General features: G+C 41.1%; 1 non-coding gene and 1 pseudogene across 1 annotated transcript; both read left to right on the top strand.

Moving 5' to 3' along the window:
* LOC118650567 overlaps nucleotides 1–23,427 on the top strand; it is a 44,479-nt pseudogene extending 21,052 nt beyond the window's left edge.
* Nucleotides 7,824–7,911, top strand: LOC118652309. The gene has a single exon (XR_004966560.1). It is a non-coding gene; the product is annotated as a small nucleolar RNA SNORD35 (small nucleolar RNA).
* Nucleotides 23,428–24,900: the final 1,473 nt, after the last annotated feature.

Consider the following 24,900-nt stretch of genomic DNA (forward strand, 5'->3'; position numbering starts at 1 on the left):
GAAAGGTTCCCGAACTGCAAACGTCTGCTCGACCTGATCCTCACCCGTGAGCTGTGCCAGGACCTTCGGCACACGGAGGACATGGAGAATGAGATGGCCAGTTGCTGCAGGAGTTCCAGGAGAAGGGCCAGTGGCCAGGGCCTGAAACCGCCGTCTTGCGCGTCCTCTTGTTACTGCTTGTTCCTTCCTGACCCTTTTTCTACTCTGAGGGCTGCAGCCGGTGGAGCCCGCCCCCTACATTTCTACATCTATGTAAATTCCTTTTTGATATGTAGGCTATTCATCAGAATCTTTCTTCTTAATGCATAAAAGAATTGGCAAACTTACTTTCCACAGCATTGGTGATCTTGCTTCCCAGAAATTGTCATCAGCTTAGGTCAAATAAATTCTTATAAAAATTTCCTACAAGTTTGCATATTTCTTACATCAATATTTCCTTGGTGCAGTTAACAAGACTCTGAATGTTGCCCTAGCCGGTTTGGCTTAGTGGATAGAGCATCAGCCTTGAAGCATCCCAAGTTTGATTCCGGTCAAGGGCTTGATCCCTGGCCCTGGGTAGGGTGCATATAGGAGGCAACCAATCGATGTATAACTCTCACATTGGTGTTTTTCTCTCTTTCTGTCTCTCCTCCTCCCTTCCACTCTCTAAAAATCAATACGAAAATATCCTCCAGTGAGGATTTAAAACAACAAAAAAGACTTTGTACGTTACTGGAAAGGGAAACTGACCCTTGGCAGGTCTGCCTAGCGCCAGTTGGTAGTATGTGAGTTCTTGACTTTGTGTAGGAAATATTTCACAACACGAGTCCAGATGAATTTTAGAGGACATTTATTAAAACTGGGAACTGAAACAATAAACAACTGGGGAAATGAGCCTAGGCTGGTCTGCTTTGGCTCACTAAGAAGTCAGAGAACCCCGCCTAGCATGGCTCAGTGGTTGACGGTCCACCTATAAACCAGGAGGTCACAGTTGATTCCCGGTCAGGGCACATACCTGGGTTGTGGACTTGACGCCCAGTGTGGGGCGTGCAAGAGGCAGCCGATCAATGATTCTCTCTCATTATTGATGTTTCTATCTCTCTTTCCCTCTCCCTTCCTCTCTGGAATATATATATATATATATATATAAGATTTTAAAAAGTCAGAGAAAAGGGAGCCTTAGGTGACTTAGGGAGTTTGCCTGGGATGAACTGCTGCTGTCCATTGCTCCTCATTGCAAGCCTTGTGGGGCCCTTAGAGTTTAAGAGGTGTATCAGTATGCATGCCTGTGGGGAAAAAGGGGAGGGAAGGCTCAGGCATGTCCTTTCATTTTGAGGGGTTTTAAAGGCTGCACATTGACCTGACTGGTTTGGCTCAGTGGATAGAGCGTCGGCCTGCGGACTGAAGGGTCCCAAGTTCGATTCCAGTCAAGGGCATCTACCTTGGTTGCAGGCACATCCCCCGTAGGAGGTGTGCAGGAGGCAGCTGATCCATATCGATGTTTCTCTCTCATCGATGTTTCTAACTCTCTATCCCTCTCCCTTCCTCATATATATATATATATATATATATATATATATATATATATATATATATATTACAGGGTGTGGGACTAAGCCATGGAAGGGTTACAGAATGTTACAGAATGTGCTAAGGGGAGGAAATGAAACATGAGAAACTGAATGTGCTGGGAAGGGGGGACTGACGTATGGAGAGGGATTGTGTCAGGATATGGAGAAGGATTGTGTCAGGGTTAGGAACCATGGAAGAAAAATTGCTAGATTGTCTTAGAAAAACAATATGTTATGATATGCTCCAGCCAGGTGTGACTCCGTTTACCTCCCCTTTGTGCTTATGAACTTTCTGTGAACTTCTAAGGTAACACTGTTTTGCTATAAAGGATCATACTGCACCCTTGATCTCTGCCACATGCTCCGAAGCTCCCAGAGGGGGAGATAGGCGCTGTGGTCAGCTGGCCAGCTTAATAAAGGCTCTTAAATTTAAATTCTGAGCCAGTGGTCTATCTCGCTGAGCCAACCCATAATATATATATATATATCTGCACATTTAGGGGAGTTCTTAGGGGAGGATCTTAGAATATTCATCGGCTTTATGCTGATGTATCAAAATGAGGTTTATTATCATAACTTCATCTGTCCTTGGGTGTGCTTAGCAAATGGCACTAATTGGATTTCTGCTATCTGTCTCCCTGAATAGGGTGATTTAAGCTATTTACCCTCTGGTTGGGGAGGAGAAGTGCAAACAACTTGCTTTTAAGTGTCTCTGGTTTAGGGAAGATAGGATTTACTAGATGGCTGCAAACTGCTTGTTTAACTGTCTCCGTTTCCCTATTTTGCTTGTTCTGGCTTATTAGCCTGTCTCATGAGAAAACCCACCCAGAGCCACCCTGCGGACTCAGAACTGGTGCTAGATACCAGCAAGGGCCCATTTTGCCCCACTGGGTCCCCACTTTGCATTAGGTGAACTTGAGTGAGTTTTTCCTCGGAATCCCAGACCTTCTTGCTTTAAGTAGCAGGTCCTAACTTTATTTGACCTGTTCTTAGAAAATCATCAAGTCCTGGCAGGGTAGCTCAGTTGGTTAGAGCATTACCCTGATACCACAATGTTGTGGGTTTGATGCTGGGTCAGAGCACATACAAGAAGAATCAACCAATGAATGCATAAGTAAGTGGAACAACAAATCTATGTTTCTCTCTCTCTCTCTCTCTCTCTCTCTCTCTCTCTCTCTCTTTCTCTCTCTCTCCCCCCTCAGTCTCTAAAATCAATTTTTTAAAATCATCAAAATGAATAAGGGTTGAGAATCTTTGCTGGTTAAATGAGAGACCCAATTCTTTTTAGCTCCAAAATAGATATGACACTTGCTTTCCCAGCCGGAATAGCCAATGGGGTGACAATAGTTGTTGCAGATTCTCGAATTTGAGTGGTGAGATGGGCTCCTTAAGGCATCCAGTATGGTAACACACTGAAACCTGAAAAGCCAGCAGAAGGGAGAGTTCTTCACAAGGGGCAAAATGCCCTGAGGGAAGGGTCTGCCTTGGGAAGCATCACAGTTCTGGGGGCATCCAGTAAATTCTCACTGGCCCTGGCTCAGGTATTCTTAGGTGAGTAAGAATTTTTGTGGGGTTCATAAGGAAAAATTTCCTCCAGGGCATGAAACAGTCCTACAGGGTGTAGACAGAAAGTGACCTCACAGGGTGATCTGATCATAAATTTCTGACGAGGCAGGACCGGGTGGGTAGTCATGCCCCACACCTATAAGTTCCTTAGGAAAGGCTTAAGCAAGCCTTGTCCATTGTTTCTGTGAATCTAGGTTAACATGCCTTTGAAATGCCTCCTTTCAGACCTCTTCTAAAGCATGACCACATCTAGAGAGCACATAATCTTCTTGGCTGTCCTGTAATTTGATCTTTGCCTTGCTTTCTCCCTCCTTCATGTCCTTATGTTCCCTTCTTAATTTCAAATGCATAGAAAAGCTACAACCTTATTTCTTGGAAGGTTTATGTTTGTCTGTGGAGATCTTGTTTCTAGGCATAGCCTCTGTGGCTCAGGTAAATTTTTTTTTTTTTACCCCCTCCCCTTTCAGGTAAATTATTATAAAAATTCTCAACAAGCTAGGATGTACTTAGGTTTGACAAGGGATAGTCACTGCATTTGAATCATCTGGAGATGTGCACATACTGGTAAAGGCTGATTTTTCCTAGAACTTTGTTGAGACCCTACAGATCTCATAGGAAAATCATGCCTTTGAGCCGAAGGACAGTCAGTCTCCCATTAGTACTAAGATGGCCAAGATAAGGATCCTTTGGTATTTCTAAATTAATATTTTGTGTGCACAATTAGAAAAAGCTTGCTATAAAATGGATCAACCTATGATGTCAGCCCACTTCTTTTAAGGTATTAACAACAGCTGTCCTTATTTTAAAGGGAGAAGGTAATTTGAAACTGGGCTTGTTAAGGACAGATATAAACTGTAAGTGCCTCCAAAACATAATTTAGATCCAACTAATCTTATATAAACTAGTGAGTTTCTTCCAAAACAGTTTTGATACAACTATTCATGGCTAGAATGTCTTTGCATCTATCTGTATGTATCTATCCATATTGTTAATGTGCCCTAGCTGGTTTGGCTCAGTGGATAGAGCATCCGCCTGTGGACTGCAGGGTCCTGGGTTCGATTCCAGTCAAGGGCACATGCCCGGGGTTGTGGGCTTGGTCCTCAGTAGGGGGCGTGCAGGAGGCAGCCGATCAATGATTCTCTCTCATCATTGATGTTTCTATCCCCTTCCTGTTCCTTCCTCTCTGAAATCAATAAAAATATATTTAAAAATAAATAAATAAATAAATAAATATGAAATAACTTTTTACCTTCAGATGATATTATTAAAATTAATTTAAAATCAGGCCCTTGTAAGCATTTTTAAAATTCTCGGAAATAGAAACTAACTAGTGCTTTTCAAGTTCACACGATCTAAGATTAATTCTTAGTAAACAAAAGCTAGTTTAAGTTTGGTGATTTAAGTAGAACAGACACCTCTTTCAAGTTGTTGATATAAGTGTAATATTTATATTTTACCCAGGTTTACAAAAATAAGTTCATATTAATAACTGACTTTGATGTCTGTGAAATATGTCTAGAGGTTATAAAATGTCTTCATAAATCTGCTAAGATAAAGAATGCTAATTATTTACTTCTTGTTTTCATCTAGAAATTGAGAGGGTTTATTTTCTTTTTCATTGTTTTCTTAGAAATTGGTGTTTTAAGGATTAAAATCTCAGTATATGTAAGAATAACTTTAAGGTGTTCCAGAAGGGTCATTGGAGTACATAAAAAGATTTGTTTTTATGCTAAATTGCAAGGAAGCTTTGTAAAATAGGTGATTAAAAAAACTTCTATGGTGTATTGTTTGGGGAAACAGTGGTTGTAAATTAAATAAATATCCCATAGGAAACCCAAGATGGAAGTTTGGTTCCTCCAGTCTCCCTTGAAAATCCCATTTTTTCAATTGTTTTGATGTTTAAGTCATGAGGGACCACATATACCATGGTGCTCCCATAAGATTATAATGGAACTAAAAAATTCCTATCACTTAGTGAGGTCATAAATCATAGACCTCTTAATGTTGTATCACAATGCATTACACAAATACTTACCATTGTGATACAGTTGCCTATAGTATTTGGTATAGTAACATGCTGTATGAGTTTGTGGCCTAGGAAATGTAGGGAAACAGAATTTGTCACCCCAAAATATGTCTTTTTGGGTTAGAATTATTTTAGGCCAGTTAGTTTTTTAAAATTCTTTTAGGCCAGTTAGTTTGTTAATCCTCACCCGACAATATTTTTCCATTGATTTTAGAGAGAGTGGAAGGGAGGGGGAGAGACAAAGAGAGAGAGAGAGAAACATCGATATACTAGAAAGAGAGACACATCAATTGGTTGCCTCCTGCATGCACCCTGACAGAGGCTAGGGATCGAGCCTACAACCAAGGTAAGTGCCCTTGAATGGAATCGAATCCAAGACCCTTCAGTCCTCCAGCAAACACTCTATCCACTGAGCCAAACAGCTAGGACCAGGCCAGTTAATTTTAAGAAATAGCAGACATGTATGGCCAGCGTGGCTCAGTGGTTGGGTGTCAACCTATGAACCAGGAGATCTGGGTTTGATTCCTGGTCTGGGCACAGGCCTGGTTACAGGCTCGATCCCCAGTAGGAGGCATGCAGGATGCAGCTGATCAATGATTCTTCTCATTTATGTTTTATCTCTCTCTCCCTCTCCCTTCCTCTCTGAAATCAATAAAAATATATTTAAAAAGAAACAGCATACAAGCTCTAAAAACCAATTAAAAGTTCCCCTGGTTCATAGGTCAATGCTCACCCACTGAGCCAAGCTGGCCAGACCGATGTTGAAACTTTTTAATGTGCTTATTGACCATTCTTATCTATACTCTTGTGATATACCTGTTTAAATGTTTTGCCTATTTCAACAATTTGCGTTCTTTTTCTTCTGATTATTGAATTGTAAGAGTTCTGTGCATATTAAGTACTTTCCCAAAATAAAAAACAAACAGAAAAATTTTTATTGATTTTGAGAGAGAGAAAGAAGAAGGAGAGAGAGAGAGAGAAACATAAAAAAGCTGCCTCCTGCACTACCCCTACTGGGGATGGAGCCCACACAACCAGAGCATGTGCCCTGACCAGGAATCAAACCGGCGATCTTTTGTTGGACAGGACAATGCCCAACCAACTGAACCACACCAGCCAGGGCAGAAAAAATATTTTTAAGAACTCCAGGGTTGTATGATATTTCAAAGTTATAAAGGATTGTTTCCATTTAGTCTCTCACTTGCTACAAGAATAGAAACAAAAAAGATTTTATTACTTTAAAAATATAGAGTAATGAAGCTTTGGTGGGGAGAATAGGAAATAGGAGTTAAAATCAGCCTGGCTGGTATGGTTCAGTGGATTGAACATAATCCTGTGCACCAAGAGGTTGCTGGTTCGATTCCTGGTCAGGGCACTTCGCTAGGTTTCAGGCTCAATCCCCAGTAGGGGGTGTAAAGGAGGTAGATGATTGGTATTTACTTCTCAAAGGTTTTTTAAAATATATTTTTATTGATTTCAGAGAGGAAAGAAGAGGGAGAGACAGAGAGAGAGAAACATCAATGATAGAGAATCATTGATCTGCTGCCTCCCGCAGGCCCCCGCATGCCCCCACTGGGGATCGAGTCCGAAACCCAGGCATGTGCCCTGACCAGGAATGGAACCATGACCTGGTTCATAGGTTGATACTCAACACTGAGCCATGCCAGCCAGGCTCATCGATGTTTTTAATCTCCCTCTCCCTTCCTCTGTCTCTAAAATCAATAAAGACATGTATTTATTTATTATTTTTTTAAAACATATATTTTCAATAAGAAGTTAAAATCAATAAAGAAAAAGTTTTATAAGTAATTTCAAAGTACCTTTTAAATAAGGAAAAACTCAAGACAGCATTTGTTCCGCTTAGTGACTACTTAAGGAATAACTTACACACAGAAAACTGTGAGAAAAAGAAGAGCATTTTTTTAGCCAAACTTCAAAATCCATAACTTAATGAGGTTTATTAACCTTGAACTATCTTAATGATATACAGTTAAATTCAGAATTTACAACCAAGTGCTTAGGGTAACTTGATAAAAGTATTTCTTCACGTTACTCAGGATGAACTACTGAGCCCTTGGTGTTGCAATTCGGTCAAGTGACAATTTGCAGAAATAAGTTTCAAGAACTGGCAGGCATTTAGTGTTGAGGAAACCGAACTGGCCCTATGAATGTGACCAAATAGTCACTGAGGGTGAGACTGTGGAATTGGCATTGTTCGAATAGCTTTGTTTGTCTGATATCCCCGCCACGCCCCCCCACCCTGCCCTTTTCAGTTGTGTTTGAAGGAAAAACAAACTGGTTTAGAAAAGGGGGCTCTGACCAAAAAGACATAATTCCTGTAGAAAAAGTGCCCAATCGAAAGTCTTACTTCTTCCTCTTGAACTTTCTCTTTGTTAAATAATTTATATGCCTTGGGTATCATCAGTCAAGTTTAACCACGCCTGGGGGCCAGCTGACAGGTCCCAAACAAACACAGAATAGGAAAGGAAAGGGAAGAAAGAATAATAAAGAGTGTGAGCCCTTAGCTTGTTTGGTTAGAGCATTGCCTTGATACACCAAGGTTGTGGGTTCAATCCCCCATCAGGGCACATACAAGAATCAACCAATGAATGGATAAATAAGTGGAACAACAAATCGATGTTTCTCTCTCCCTCCCTTTTTCTCCCTAAAATCAATAAATAGGCAGGTGATGTCTATTTTCACGATGGTCTTCAGATGCCTGTGACAGGCACTGCTGAGAAAGCCAATTGGTAGAACTGATGCCAGAAAAAAATAAAAAAGAAAAAAATCAATAAATAAAAATTTTAAATTTTTTTTTTAAAGAATAAAGAGTGTGAAAGAGCAGAAAAGAAAGCCCTTAGTGCAAGGTAGATGCTCTCAGCTGCCTCCTATAGCTACCTAGGAAAGCAAGCCAAATACTTTTAAAATACAGAATTGCTTTTTCCACTTCCCAAGCAAATGAAGAAAATAGGTTTTCAAACTTTTATGTACAAAACCAACCTCTGGGAATCTTGTTAAGATTGTCGGTTCCCAAACGTTATCCCCAGAGATTCCAATTCACTAATCCTCTGGTAGGACCCAGAAATCAGGCCTTCGCCAGTCAGATTTCAGAGATTCTGATGTTATGGTCTCCTCACAGGCTGGGCTTCATGGACCCACAGCCTGTGCAATTGCACAGGGCTCTGTACTCAGAAGGACCCTACACTAGGTTTAATGCTCTTTCATCGAAGACTTGAAGTTCTTAATAACTTTGAACAAGAGGCCTCTTGTTTATACGGGTCTTGCAAGTTACGTAGCTGGTCTTGTCCCCATGGGCCACATTTAAAAAATACACTGCAGCCCTAGCCGGTTTGGCTCAGTGGATAGAGCGTCGGCCTGCGGACTGAAGGGTCCCAGGTTCGATTCCGGTCAAGGGCATGTACCTTGGTTGCGGGCACATCCCCAGTAGGGGGTGTGCAGGAGGCAGCAGATCGATGTTTCTCTCTCATCGATGTTTCTAACTCTCTATCCCTCCCCCTTCCTCTGTAAAAAAATCAATAAAAATAAAAAATACACTGCAGCCCAGCCGGCATGGCTCAGTGGTTGAGTATTGATCTATGAACCAGGAAGTCACGGTTTGATTCCTGGTCAGGGCACATGCCCGGGTTGTGGGCTGTATCCTCAGTGTGGGGCTGCAGGAAGCAGCCAATCAATGATTCTGTCTAATCTGTGATGTTTCTATCTCTCTCTCCCTCTCCCTTCTCTGAAATAAAAAAAAAAAAAAGATTTTAAAAAAATACACTGTCTCACAGTGGTTAGAGCCTTGGCAGAAGTGTTGCAGATTTGATTCCTGGTCAAGGGCACGTACCTGGGTTGCAAGAGGCAACCAATTGATGTGTCTCTCTCACCTCTCTCTCTCTCCCTTCTATTCTCTCTAAAAATCAATGGAAAAAATATCTTCGGTTGAGGATTAACAAAAAAATAAAAAACACACAGCAATAGGCATGTTCTCCCTCTTGGGAACATGCCCATGCTTTCCCTACCCCCCTAACCCCCCCCCTCGCCCCCAAGGACGTCGTTACCTCTGCGTTTTTCTCTCCTAAACTACAAGGGCCTGTCTACTACCTCTAAATAAACTTTCTCTTATAATTTAAAAAAAGTATTAAATTAATTACACTGCCATAGGAGTTAGGCCTTAGGCTTCAGTCTTCCACTCTTGAAGAGATTCAAGCAATGATCTATAGACCTATTGGATTTTAAGTCTGCTAGACAGCCAGCATCTGAATAAAATACTTGACACAATTTCTACTGGGCACTCTTGGGTTAGGAGTTCCCCAAGTGGCTGTTTCCAGAGGCAGAGCCCAGGGAGAGAAGCAGCCATGGTAGAAAGCAGATTCCTAGGGGCAGGCATGTGAGAATTGGCAGTTATTTGTGCAAGAAAGGGATCAAGAAAAATAGGGGGGAAAAGGAAAAAAGGAGAGACCTCAAAAATAATACATGGGGGAAAGAAATCACTCTCAGGCGTTTGAGAAGGCAAAATCCCAACAAAGGTAAACAGATAACCCTGAAATTCAATTATCTAAAGAAAGCTTTGGTCATGTAAAGCTGGGAAAAGTTAAAAACCTTTGGAACAAATTCTAACCTAATCTAATTCGACTAACCCTTTCAGCAGTGGAAGTCAGTATGTGGAAATGACGACTTAAGTAAATTGTTTCTCTAATTGTATGTGGTAGAACTGGACGAGAGAAGCTTTAGGATAGCTAATCAAAAGTTAACATTTCCCCATTCATCACTTATTACTGGCAGAGCATCAACAATGTGCATTTCATGGGATAAAATAAACCACAGAACCATTGTAATGAGTCAGTTCCATCCATGCTGAAAAATAGAATCAGTATACATTTTAGTGAAATTTAAAAAGCAAATTGTTTTTGCCACTCTAATTCAACCTAATTCATCTCAGAAGTCAAGTCAGATTCTCCAGGCTTAAGAGTCTGGCTGGCCTTAAATAGGACGAGAAGGAAAAAGCTATCTTAGCAATACCTGGAATGGTCAGCTGGTTATTCAACATTTCTTGTAGTAGTTCATTTTCATTCACTCTTTAGTTAGTGTTTAGTGGCTTTAGGAAGGTTTAAGTCATCACAATTTTCACCATTATTATCATCAATGCCACAACTATGTAATAATTGTAATAACAATAGTTAATATAGAAAGAATTCTATATGCTGAGCATTTTCTGAATTATATATACACAATAGCACTATGTCATGGGGTTGTGGTGAGGATTACATACATATATATGGCATAGTACTGACGTTATCTCCATTTTACAGACAAGGAAACTGAAGCAGAGAGGTGAAATTACTTGTTTAAGATCACACAGCTATTAAACAGCAGAGCCAGGACTCAAACAGAAGGACTATAACTATTAATTACCCAAGAACTTAACCATTAGACCAATAGCGACTCTGTAGTGAGTAAAGCAAACAGAGTCGCTATTAACATTTTCAGAAGAAATAAATATATACAACATATTTACAAGTTGCCAGAAGAATGCCCCTGCTCCTCTAAGAGTGTACATTTATGTGTGTGACTCAATCCCAGGTAAAGGATGCCTATTCCAGGCACTGGTTCCTTAAAATTGTAAACCAGCTATCACTATTAAAAATTTTATTTTTTTAAACTAATGGCTCTAGGACAGCCGTGGGCAAACTACGGCCCGCGGGCCGGATCCGGCCCATTTGAAATGAATAAAACTAAAAAAAAAAAAAGACCATACCCTTTTATGTAATGATGTTTACTTTGAATTTATACTAGTTCACACAAACACTCCATCCATGCTTTTGTTCTGGCCCTCCGGTCCAGTTTAAGAACCCATTGTGGCCCTCGAGTCAAAAAGTTTGCCCACCCCTGCTCTAGGAAGTGTAGACCTCAGAGCAATAATAAAACTGTAAGCCTTACACTTGCACCGTGTCATCAAATCCAAGAACTGGCAATATATATATGAAAGTTTTAAAATATATTTTTTATTGATTTCAGAGAGGAAGGAAGTGAAGGAAGTGGGAGAGAGAGAGCGAAACATCAATGATGATAGAGAATCATTGCTCAGCTGCCTCCTGCACACCCACCACTGGGGATAGAGGCCGCAACCCAGGAATGTACCCTGACCGGAAATCAAACCTCGACCTCCTGGTTCACAGGTTGACGCTCAACCAGTGAGCTATGCTGGCCCAGCAAGAAGGCTTTATTTATAGTCACAGAGGTAGAAGAAGTGAGCTATAAAAGAAATTGGCTCAGGAAACAAGTTACAGAGGCAAAAGAAGGGCCCTTGGAGCTTAGGAGAAAGAGAGAAAAAGAACATACCTAGGGGAAGGGGGAGAGAGAAAGGCACGGGCATGGTCCATGGAGAGAACCGCAAAGAATAAGCCAGTCAGTGAAAGATAAATACCACACGATCTCACTCATGTGTGGAATATAAAGAACATTATAAACTGATGAACAAAAACAGATACAGAGGCAAAGAAGCATCGAACAGACTGTCGAACTACAGCGGGAAGGCCGGGGAGGGTTGGGAGGGTAAGAGATCAATCGAAGGACTTGTATGCATGCATATAAGCATAACTAATGGACACAAGACCCTGGGTTGGGGGAGGCGGTGAAGGCATGTGCTGGAGGATAGGGGAGGCCGGTGGGGAGGTCAATGGGAAAAACAGAAGACATATGTACTACTATTTGTAATACTTTAAACAATAAAATAAAATTTAAAAAAGAAAAAAGAACTGGCTACTTTTAAGTAACAAACATTACAGGTTTTCATCAACTGCCAAATTATTTCAAGGTGGAAGAGTAAATCACAGTAGTTTCCAGCATATGACATGGTGCTTGGCTTGTACTGAGTGCTCAATAAATGTTGATAGAGAGAAGGGAAGGTAGAAAAGGAAGGCAAAATTGTCTTAAAGTCTTTTAGTAGTGTCTAAGTGTGATTTCAAAATATCATTCAACTTTTTTATTTTTATTTTTATTTTTTAATATATTTTATTGATTTTTTACAGAGAGGAAGGGAGAAGGATAGAGAGTTAGAAACATCAATGAGAGAGAAACATCGATCAGCTGCCTCCTGCACACTCCCTACTGGGTATGTGCGCGCAACCAAGGTACATGCCCTTGGCCGGAATCGAACCTGGGACCCTTGAGTCCGCAGGCCGAGGCTCTATCCACTGAGCCAAACCGGTTAGGGCATCATTCAACTTTTTTAAATAGCATTCACTCATTCATTCATTTAACAATATTTATTGAATATTTACTATGTAATAAGAACTATGCTAGACATCAAGGGTATGAATTTAAAAGTTACTATGGAATAAACACACCAAAAGTAAAATATGTGAAAATCCAATTGTCACATAATGAGTAAAACTAGCAATTAAAGAAGCACGCAAAGGAATATGTAAAGGTTGAAAGCAAAATCAATATAGATGTTGCAAATTTGGTGAGGGAACTGCATATTTGCCTTTACTTTCCAGATTCTTTCTTCCCTAATAACCCCCTCTCTCCACACCGACATCTTAATCACCCATTCTCAGAATCAAGTTATTCAAGTTCTGCAATAAATTTCTTAGCTTCATAGACCTACTGCTTTTCACTAGTTCACTCATCAAATAAATACTAAATGTAGCATCTCTAAATAGCTCATGTTTCTTTAAATTTAGCCAATTAAGAAACAAGTTATAACACAATCCACAACTATTTGGGGGAAGAGAAACTCACACACAGGAAACATGAAAATAACCTTAGAACATACCAGAGTTGTGTGAAAACAAGTGCAGATCAAGACAATATTTAATTTATATTGCCACCATGCCAATTGGATGTCAAGCCCAGTAGGGAAAGGTGATTGAATTGGCCTATTAAGAAATTTGGAGGTGGGCCCTGGCAAGTTGCTCAGTGGTTAGAGCATTGGCCCTTAGATCAAAAGGTCACGGGTTCAATTTCTGATCAAGGGCATGTACCTCAATTGCAGGCTTGATCCCCAGCCCCAGACGGGGTGCGAATAGGAGGCAACCAATCAATGTGTCTCTCTCACATTGATGTTTCTCTCTCTCTCTCTTCCCCACCTCTCTCCCCTCCACTCTCTTTAAAAAAAAAATAAATGGAAAAAATATCCTCAGGTAAGAATAAAAATTAATTAAAAAAAGAAATTTGGAGATGGAAAGTCCAAAGAAATGATTATAGAAGATCTTGTTAACAATAGAAGCAAACAGTAGAAGACTACTTAAAACTCTGCTGATACTAAAAATAGTTGTTGGATCTCTCTGTTTTATTCTACTTTCCCTGTTTTAAAACCATTTTTCAAACCACACTGATACATGCTTTTCAAGCCTGGGTTTGGCCACAGGAGAGCTCCAGCTGGTTCAAGACATTTTATAAATAGCATGTCTAAGAATTTATAATGCCACTCCATTGGGAAGTGACTTAGCTCTAGAGAATTTGGTCACATGTTTATATTGGCTTCTTCTCTTAACCCCAGTTTGGTTAATAACTACAATTATGCTTTTGTCAATTTAACAGACAGTTAAATTGGCTTCTTCTCTTAACCCCAGTTTGGTTAATAACTACAATTATGCTTTTGTCAATTGTCAGAACCTTTGTCAGACATTACCCCTGTTATGTGCCTTCATACTTCCTTTTAAAACATATTTTTATTGATTTCAGAGAGATGAAGAGAGAGGGAGAGATAGAAACATCAATGAGGAGAAAGAATCATTGGTTGGCTGCCTCCTGCACACCCCACACTGGGGATGGAGCCCTCAACCTGGGGATGGAGCCCTCAACCATGTACCCTGATGGGGAATCGAACCATCACCTCCTAGTTCATAGGTCAATGCTCTACCACTGAGCCACACAGGGCAGGCTAGAATATTATTGACTATATTCCCTAGATGTACTTTAGATCCCCATGACTATTCTGTAACAACCAATTTGTACTTCTTAATTTCTTCACTTTTTTCATGCATCCACCTTCAACCCCCTTCACATCTGAGAACCAACAAAAAGTTCTCTGTATGTATGAGTCTGTTTCTGTTATACTGTCCACTTTGTTTGTAGATCCAATTGTTGATAGATATGTATTTATTGCCATTTTACCATTCATCTTTCTTATCTTTTTTTTCTCCTTCTTAAGGAAGAACCTTTAACATTTCATGTAATACTGCTTTGGTGGTGATGAATTCCTTTAGCTTTTTCTTGTCTGGGAAGCTCTTTATCTGACCTTCAAGTCTAAATGATGGCTTTGCAGAGTAGAGTAATCTTGGTTGCAGGTCCTTGCTTTTCATCACTTTGAATATTTCTTGCCACTCTTTTATGGCCTACAAAGTTTCTGTTGAGATATCAGCTGCCAGTCATATGGGTCTTCCTTGTAGGTAACTAACTGCTTTTCTCTTGTAGCTTTTTTTTTTTTTTTTTTTTTTTTTTTTTTTTTTAATATATTTTATTGATTTTTTACAGAGAGGAAGGGAGAGAGATAGAGAGTTAGAAACATTGATGGGAGAGAAACATCGATCAGCCGCCTCCTGCACATCTCCTACTGGGGATGTGCCCGCAACCCAGGTACATGCCCTTGACCGGAATCGAACCTGGGACCTTTCAGTCCGCAGGCCGACGCTCTATCCACTGAGCCAAACCGGTTTTGGCTCTTGTAGCTTTTAAGATTCTGTTTGTCTTTAACCTTTTGCATTTTTAATTATGATGTGTCTTGGTGTGGGCCTCTTTGGGTTCATCTTGTTTGGGACTCTCTGTGCTTCCTGGACTTGTATGTCTGTTTCTTTCACCAGGTAAGGGAAGTTTTCTGTCATTTTTCCAAATAGGTTCTCAATTTCCTGCTTCCTCTCTTCTCCTTACAGTACCCCTATGATGCAAATGTTGGTATGCTTGAAGTTGTCCCAGAGGATCCTTACACTATCCTTTTTTATGGGAGGGAGGATTCTTTTTTATTTTTTTTGTTCTGATTGGGTATTTTTTGCTTCCTCATACTCCAAATTGCTGATTTGATTCTCTGTGTCCTCTACTCTGCTGTTGAGTCCCTGTAATTATTCTTTATTTCAGTTAGTATAGCCCTAATTTCTAACTGGTTCTTTTTTTTTTTTTTTTTTAATGCTGTTGAGGTCCTCATTAAGTTCCTTGAGCATCTTTATAATCAGTATTTTTAACTCTACGTCTAATAGATTGCTTATCTCCATTTTGTTTAGGTTTTTTGTTTTATTTTGTTTTGTTAATCCTCAACGGAGGATATTTTCCCATTGATTTTTAGGGAGAGTGGAAGAGAGAGAGAAAGACAGAGAGAAACATTGATGTGAGAGAAACACATTGATTGGTTGCCTCCTGCACAAGCCCCAACCAGGGCCTGGGCCAGGGAGGAGCCTGCAACCAAGGTATGTGCCCTTGACTGGAATCAAACCTGGGACTCTTTGTTCTGCAGGCCAATGCTCTATCCACTGAGCCAAACTGGCTAGGGCTTGTTTAGTGTGTTTTTTAAATGGAGCTTTGTTCTGTTGTTTCATTTGGCCCATGTTTCCTTGTCTCCTCATTTTGACTGCTTCCCTGTGTTTGTTTCTATATATTAGGTAGAGCAGCTATGTCTCTCAGGCTTGGTAGCATGGCCTAATGTAGTAGGTGTCTTATAGGGTCCAGTGGCATAACCTCCCTTATAGCCCCAGCTGGGCACTCAAAGTGTGCCCCCTGTGTGGGCTGCACACCCTCCTGTTGTAGTTGAGTCTTGATTGCTGATGGCACATCAATCAGATCAGCTGCAAAGACTGGCTGTGACCACTGACCACCAAACTCCAACCACCTTGGAGGATCACCTGTGCAGGGACACACTGCACAGAGCAGGACTTATTTCAGCAGGGCTCTGGTTCCCACTGAGTCTTCCCTTGAGTGTGCTGCTTAGGGAGGTGGTTGGGTGGTAGTGTTTTGACATGGTCTGAAGCTGTCTACTGGGTAAACTGGCTCAGGGGCCTCCCAGAACATACAGGCCAAAATCAGCCACTGCCTGTGTTCTGCCCTGGGCCACCAGGCATAAACTACAAAGCAATCTGCAGATGGCTGCTTCTTGTACTGAGCTTGGAGTGTCAGGGCCAGCCTGACAGGTTGAGCCGGGCTGAGGCAGGGAGGTGGGAATTGAGAAAAGAAAGAAAGACAGGAAAGCGGGATCAGGAGGACTGCAGCTCATTCGAGGAACTACAGCAACTTTATTAGCCACACAATCCTATTTATACACAACACACTGAATAGGAGGTCTGTCAAGAGGAATGTATCCTTTGTTCCTCTTAATCTCTAAGGGAGAGACCCAGCAGAAGGACAAGTTCTCAGTACAGCATATCTCAGTAAATAGTTACAAACTTCTTGGTAAGCCATGAAAGGCTGTTCTCATTCTACTGATAATCGCCATCCAAACAAGTCTGGGAAAACTGTGTGGGTAAGGGTCCCAGCCTTGCTAGCCTCTTCAGGTGCAAGGACCTTGCCAGCTTACATCTGGCCCCCAACATTGGAGGTGCCTAGGCGAGGCCAAACTGTGAACCAAGCCTGGCTGCTACTAGTGCCAGGCTTGGGGCCAATTTGCTAGAGGCCAGATGCTGCTCATTTGAGAGATTTTAGGAAAATCTGAAGCATGAGCCAAGACAGACCATTCTTATGGAAATAGTGTGGTTAGGCCCAAAAGGTGGGTGGGGTGGGGCCTCAAGGAATCATCAGAGTGAGGCAAACAGTGTAAGCCAAGTTGATGGAGTCTCAGATATGGCACCTATCTGCTGGCTCTGTGGGGGAAGGCTCATCAAAGGAGCAATGGCCTCTGCCAACACTTCTGTCTAGGAGAAAGCTTCCCCTCCACCTCTCACCTGATGCCAGACAATTCAGTTCCTCCCTGTAGGTCTTTGGTGCCTTTTAAGCTTCTGTCCCCATGCTGGAGCTCAGAGGGAGTGAGTCTGAGTAAGTCCATGTGCAAGCCCTTTAAGAGGAACTGCCTGGGACTCCAGCAGCCTCGGCCTCTCTCAGCCTCAATTCCCACTGGCTTTTATAGCCAGAAGTTTTGGAGACTTCTCTTTTTGGGACTGGAACCCTAGGCACGGATGTCTGGTGTGGGACTGGGACTCCTTACTCTTCAGGGGGGACCTCCATAGTCAAGGTATCCCTCCTTATTTTTATCTGCTATACATGGTCATGGAACCAGCCCATTTCACACCTCTGCCCCTCCTACCAGTCTCAATGTGAATTCTTTAATTTCATAGCTATAGGACTTCAGCTCAATTTCAGGTGGTTCTGAATGATGGTTGTTCTGTAGTATAGTTGTAATTTTGATGTGATTCTGGGAAGTAGTGAATACTGCATGTACCTACTCCATCATCTTGACCAGAAGTCCACCATGTCTTCTTATATTTAAAAAAAGAAAGGAAGGAAGGAAGGAAGGAAGGAAGGAAGGAAGGAAGGAAGAAAGAAAGAAAGAAAGAAAGAAAGAAAGAAAGAAAGAAAGAAAGAAAGAAAGAAAGAAAGAAAGAAAGAAAGAAAATATACCAACTTACCAACAAGTGATAGTGGGACAACAGATATCCAGATGCAAAATAATGAATTTAGACCCCTATTTTACATCATGTACAAAAATGAACTCAAAATGGATTAAAGGCCCAGCCAGTATGGCTCAGTGTTTGAGCTTTGACCCATGGACCAGGAGGTCACTGGTTCGATTCCTGGTCAGGGCTCATGTCTGGGTTTCAGGCTCGATCCCAGTCAGGGGTATGCAGGAGGCAGCCAATTGATGTTTCTCTCTCATTGATGTTTCCATCTCTCTATCCCTCTCCCTTCCTCTCTGAAATCCATAATATATATATATATACATATTTGTGCTACAACTAAAATTCTTAGAAAAGATATATGTATAATCTTCCTGTTTTCATATTAGGCAACAGTTTCTTATATATGATATCTAAAACACAAAACACAAGGAACCAAAGAAAAATAGATAAATTGGACTTCATCAAAATTAAAGACTTTTGTGTATCAAAAAAGTTAAATGACAATGCAACAAAATGGGAGAAGATATTTGAAATCATGTAGGGTGTCTGCCCAAAAAACATGTACACACATTTTGAATAATTAATAAAGGCAGTGTTTATTAAAATACATTTCTTTTTTAAAATTTCTTTATTTTTATTATTATTACTAGAGGCCCAATGCATGAAATTTGTGCAAGAGGCTCGGCCCTCGCAGCTGCAGTAGCTTGCCGCAGCCCTCGAAGCCGCAGCTTCGTCTGGAAGGTCATCCGGAAAGTCCAGTCTAATTAGCATATTATGCTTTTATTATTATAGATTATTTTTTTAATCCTCACCTGAGGATTTTTCCCATTGATATTTTTTTTTATTGTTTTATTGCTTAAAGTATTACAAAGGGTATTACATATGTGTCCTTTTTTTTCCCCGCCCTTGACAATCCCCTGGCCTCCCCTACCCCCCAGTGTCTTATGTCCATTGGTTATGCTTATATGCATGCATACAAGTCCTTTGGTTGATCTCTTATCCCCCTCCCTCTGCCCCCCAAACCTCCCTGGCCTTCCTGCTGCAGTTTGACAGAGTGGAAGACAGAGGGAAAGGCAGAGAGAAATATCGATGTGAGAGAAACACATTGATTTTTTGCCTCCTGCATGAGCCCAGACAAGGGCCCGGGCTGGGGAGAAGCCTGCAACCAAAGTACGTGTCCTTGACCGGAATTGAACCTGGGACCCTTTGGTCCACAGGCCAATGCTCTATCCACGGAGCCAAACTAGCTAGGGCTACATTTCATTTTTAAAATTGAGCTACCAGCTGTTAAAGTGTGTGTACACTTTTTTGAGACACCCTGTATATTTGATAAAGATCTAGTATGCAGACTATGCAATAAAAAGACAAATAGTTCAATTACAAAAATGGGTAAAGGATTTGAATTAACATTTCTCCAAAGAAGATCTATAAATGTCCAATAAGCACATGAAAAGATGCTCAACATCCTAGTCATTAGGGAAATGTAAGTCAAAATAACAATGAGATACCACTTTACACACAGTAGAATGACTATAATTAAAAAATGAAAACAAACATTCTGGTTAAGATGGCAGCGTAGGTAAATACGGCAATCGCATCCTCCCACAACCACATCAAAATTACAACTAACCCACAGAACAACCATCATTTGGGACTGCCTGAAATCTGGCTGAATGGGAGTCCTACAACTAAAGAATTAAAGAATAAGCCACATTGAGATTGGTAGGAGGTACGAAGGTGTGGAATGGGCTGAGACCCACATATAGTGGTTTTATTTTTTTCTTGGGTTTTTTTTTGTTGTTGTTTTTGCGGTTCTTTTTTTAAATCAGGAGAGATACCTTGGCTGTGGAGGTCTACGTGAGGACCCAGGAGTCCCAGCCTCACACCAGACTCCTCAGCCCAGGGTTCCAGTGCTGGGAAAAGAAGTCCCCACACAACTTTGAGCAGAAAGAAACAGTGGGAATTGTGGCTGAGAGACATAGAGGCTGCTGGAGTCCCAGGTGTTCTTCTTAAAGGGCTGGCACAATGACTTACACACTCCCTCTGAGCTCCAGGGCTGGAGCAGAAGCTTGAAAGGGTTTATAGACATACTGGGAGGAACTGAATTGTCTGGCATCAGGACAGAACTGGGGGGCAGCTTTCTCCCAGACAAAAGTACTGGCAGAGGTCATTGTTTCTATGCTGAAACTTCCCTTGCCACAGAGCTGACTGGTAGGTGCCATATCTGAGTCTCCATCTACCTGGCTCACACTGTTCACCTGGCCCTGGTGACTTCCTGAGAACCTGCCCCACCTAATTTGCAGCGCCACCCAAGTTGTTTGCAGTGGTCCTTCCATATGAATAGCCTGTCCTGGCTCAGGCTTCAGACTTTTCTAAAATCTTTCAAACAAGCAGCAGCTGGCCTCAGAGTGCCCCATACATATCAATGAGAGGCCCCATGCCAGGCACTAGCAGCAGCTTGCCTTGATTCACCATTTGGCCTCTCCTGGGCACCTCTAAGCCAACACAAGTAGCAGCCATCTGCAGATCGCTCGGTAGCTTATGTCAGGTGGCCCCAGACAGGGCACAGGCAGTAGCTGACTATGAACCTCCCAGGAGGTCCCAGAGCCAGTGCACCTGGTGATCAGCTTCAGACCATGCCAGATTACAACCCTACTACATCCATGAGCAACACACTCAAAGGTCAGATTCGGAGAGTACCAAAGTGCCATTGAAGCAAGTCCTGCTCCATAGGAGTGTCTCCTGCACATCAGCTCTTCCACTGTAGTCGCACCTGGTCCACACTGCCAATTGGCCTGGAGGTCAATCCCTCCCAGTGATGCCAACAGAAAACAAGGCTCAATTATAACAAGACAGTGCATGCACCCCATATAGGGGTACACTTAGAGTACCCACTCAAGTGATTGGGGAGGCTGAGCCACTGGGTCCTACAGGACACTTACTACACAAGGCCACTCTACCAATTCCAGGGGTCATAGCAGCTCTACCTAATACATATAAACAAACACAGGGAAGCAGCCAAAATGTGGAGACAAAGAAAAGTCACAAATGAAAGAACAAGAGAAATATCCAGAAAAAAATGGAAGCAAGCAAACTAACAGATACAAAGTTCAAAACAATGGCTATAATGATGTTCAAGGATCTTAATGAGAGCTTCAAGGGACTTAGTGACTACTTTGAGGAACTTAGAGAGTAAGTCAATGTCATAAAAGGTACCATAAGACATCATAAAAAAGTCATAAATTAAGCATACACTAATTGAAATGAAGAATAATTTACAGGGAATCAACAGTAGAGAAGAGGACACAGAGAATCAAATCAGCAATTTGGAGTATGAGGAAGCATAAAACACCAATCAGAACAACAAAAAGAAAAAGAATCCCCCAAAACCATAAAAAAAGGATAGTGTAAGGATCCTCTGGGACAACTTCAAGCATACCAACATTTGCATCATAGGGGTACTGTAAGGAGAAGAGAGGAAGCAGGAAATTGAGAACCTATTTGGAAAAATGACAGAAAACTTCCCTTACCTGGTGAAAGAAACAGACATACAAGTCCAGGAAGCACAGAGAGTCCCAAACAAGATGAACCCAAAGAGGCCCACACCAAGACACATCATAATTAAAAATGCAAAAGGTTAAAGACAAACAGAATCTTAAAAGCTACAAGAGAAAAGCAGTTAGTTACCTACAAGGAAGACCCATATGACTGGCAGCTGATATCTCGACAGAAACTTTGTAGGCCATAAAAGAGTGGCAAGAAATATTCAAAGTGATGAAAAGCAAGGACCTGCAACCAAGATTACTCTACTCTGCAAAACTATCATTTAGACTTGAAGGTCAGATAAAGAGCTTCCCAGACAAGAAAAAGCTAAAGGAATTCATCACCACCAAAGCAGTATGACATGAAATGTTAAAGGGTCTCCTTTAGAAAGAAGAAAAGACAAAATATGAACAATAAAATATCAATAAGTACATATCCATCAATAATTGAATCTAAAAATCAAAATAAATGAACAAGGAATCTAATGAACAAAATAAACTGATGAATACAATATAACCAGAGGCATGGAAACATAGAACAGATTGACTAATCTCAGAGGGAAGGGGGCAGGGATGGGAAGAGATTAACCAAAGAACTTATAACATATATGCATGACCTATGAACACAATAGGGTGGTGAAGGCCTGGGGTGGGGCGGGATCTGGGTAGAGGGGTACAATGGGGACAAAAATGGGGAGACATCTGTAAAACTCTCAACAACAAAGATTTTTTTTTTAAATATATTTTATTGATTTTTTACAGAGAGGAAGGGAGAGAGATAGAGAGTTAGAAACATCGATGAGAGAGAAACATCGATCAGCTGCCTCCTGCACATCTCCTACTGGGGATGTGCCCGCAACCCAGGTACATGCCCTTGACCAGAATCGAACCTGGGACCCTTCCGTCCGCAGGCCGATGCTCTATCCACTGAGCCAAACCGGTTTCGGCAACAACAAAGATTTTTAAAATAGTGAAAACAAAAACATAAACTAGAAAATAACAAGTATTGGTGAGGATATGAAAATATTGGAACCCTCATGCATTGCTGGTAGTAATGTAAAATTATGCAGCCAATATGGAAAACAGTTCTGGCAGCTTCTCAAAAAGTTAATATGGTGTTGCTATATGACCTACCATTATCTTTAGGTTTAAAATGATTAAATTGATATGTTCACACAAAAACATATACAGGGAATCCACCCCCCAAATGTATACACACACTTTGAATAATTATAAAGTCAGTGTTTATTAAAATACTTTTCATTTTCAAAATCGAGCTACCAGCTGTTACAGTGTATATACATTTATAGGGATTTCTTGTATATGAGTGTTCATTGCAGTATTATTTGTAAGAGCCAAAAAGTATAAATAACTGAAATATTTATCAATTGATAAATGGGTAAACAAAATGGGATAGTGATACAAAGGAATATTATTTGGCCATAACAAGGGAATGAAATACTGATAAATGCTACAACATGAGTGAACCTTGAAAACATTTTGCCAAGTGAAAGAAGCCAGACATGGAAGGCTGCATGTGGTATGATTCCATTTATAAGAAGTTTCCAGAACAGGCAAATCCATAGAGACTGAAAATAGATTAGTGGTTGCCAGAGACGGGGGAAGAAAAGAATGGTGAATGACCGCTAACGGGTATGGGATTCCTTCTGGGGGTAATGAACGTATTCTAGAATTAGATGGTGATGATGGTTGTATAACCTTGTGAATATACTAAAAACCACTGAATTGTACACTTTAAAATGGTGAGCTCTCCGAGCAGGCGGCGGCGGGGTGTTCAGCTATGGCCAAAAGTAAGGCTCGGGACCTTCGCGGCAAGAAGGAGGAGCTGCTCAAATAGCTGGACGACTTGAAGGTGGAGCTGTCCCAGCTGCGCGTAGCCAAAGTGACAGACGGCGCAGCTTCCAAGCTTTCTAAGATCCGAGTTGCTCAGCTTCCAAGCTTTCTAAGATCCGAGTTGCTCGCAAGTCTATCTCCCGTGTTCTTACTGTCATTAACCAGACTCAGAAAGAGAACTCAGGAAATTCTACAAGGGCAAGAAGTGCAAGCCCCTGGATCTGAGGCCTGAGAAAACACGCGCCATGCGCCGCCGGCTCAACAAGCATGAAGAGAACCTGAAGACCAAGAAGCAGCAATGGAAGGAGCGGCTATACCCCCTACGGAAGTACGCGGTCAAGGCCTGAGCATCGCGGCGTCAATGAAGCACAAACTGGCTGAAAAAATAAATAAATAAAATAAAATAAAATGGTGAATTATATCTCAAAAAACAAATATTAACAAAAAAGATTTGATATCTCTTACCATGTCAAAGCAGGAAAGGATCTTAAATATCATTGCTCTACCTTGATCATTTTAGAGAGAAGGAAATTGAGGCCCAGAGGAAGGGAGTGGCTTTAAAAAAGTGACATAGCTAGTCAGCTGCCAGTTGAGTAAGGGGGTCCAGGACCTCTGCTACCAGTAGAGTGCTTTCCCTTTTTTCTAAATTCTTTAACATGTATGAAAAATTTCGGTCGTATACAAAAATAGAGGAAGTAGCATAAACTCCCTGCACCTATAACCCAACTTTAATTATTGTCAGTACACAGCCAGTCTAATTTCACCTATGACCTCATCCACTTATGTCGCTCCTAGATTATTTTGAAATGTATCATAGATATCATATTATTCACACATAAATAATGCAGTATGTGCATGTTGTCATGTATTTTTACTTACATGGTCTCTTTCCCACACACATATAAATGCATACAAAAGAAAAAGTAAATGTCCCTGACAAAGAACAAAAGAAATATAGAAAGAATGGTGAACAAAGAAACTGGTAAAGCTTTAAGTAATCTAAATATGGATTCACTTTGTGCCGCAAGAGTTTTAAAAAATATTTTTATTGAGTTTTAGGGAGAGAGGGAGGGAGAGGAAGAGAGAAAGAGAAACATAATGAGACTGAAATGTCGATCAGCTGCCTCCTGCACCTCCCTTATGATTCCCTACCAGGGATCCAGCCTCCAACCTGGGCATGTGCCCTGACTGGGAATTGAACTTGCAACCTTTTGGTGCACAGGACAATGCCCAACGAACTGAGCCATACCTGCTAGGGCTGCAAGAATTTTTAAAACATACAATACCTGACTATTTAGTCAGGGGCACTGACCTCTTTTCCCTTAGATTGTCAAAATAAAAAATAAGAAAAAATGATAGCAGCCCAAACAACAATAGTTGTCCAGTGTGAATGAATCAAAATTATACCTTTTTTTTTCAGATTGGCAAAAATATAATATAGTTTTTGGTGTGTTGCAAAATTTAATCTATAGTAATAAAAGCATACTATGCTAATTAGACCAGACTTCCTGCCGGACAACCTTTAGGACGAAGCCAGGGCTGTGAGGAAAGCCCGGGTCCCGGATGCTGAGGGAAGCCAGTGCCGGCAGCCGGGGGAAGGAAGGCCTACTCTTGCACGAATTTCATGCATTGTGCCTCTAGTTAGTTTATGTTTGCCATGAAATGAAAAGGTTGAGAATTGCTACAGTAGATGAATGGATATGTAAAATATGGTATATGCATACATTGTAATATTGTGTTTCATTAAAAGGATTAAACTAGCTCTATGTGGATCAGTGTGCACAGATCTCAAACATAATGGACTAAAAACAAATTGCAAA

The sequence above is a fragment of the Myotis myotis genome, unplaced genomic scaffold (assembly GCF_014108235.1).
Source record: "Myotis myotis isolate mMyoMyo1 unplaced genomic scaffold, mMyoMyo1.p scaffold_m19_p_3, whole genome shotgun sequence".
NCBI lineage: Eukaryota > Metazoa > Chordata > Mammalia > Chiroptera > Vespertilionidae > Myotis > Myotis myotis.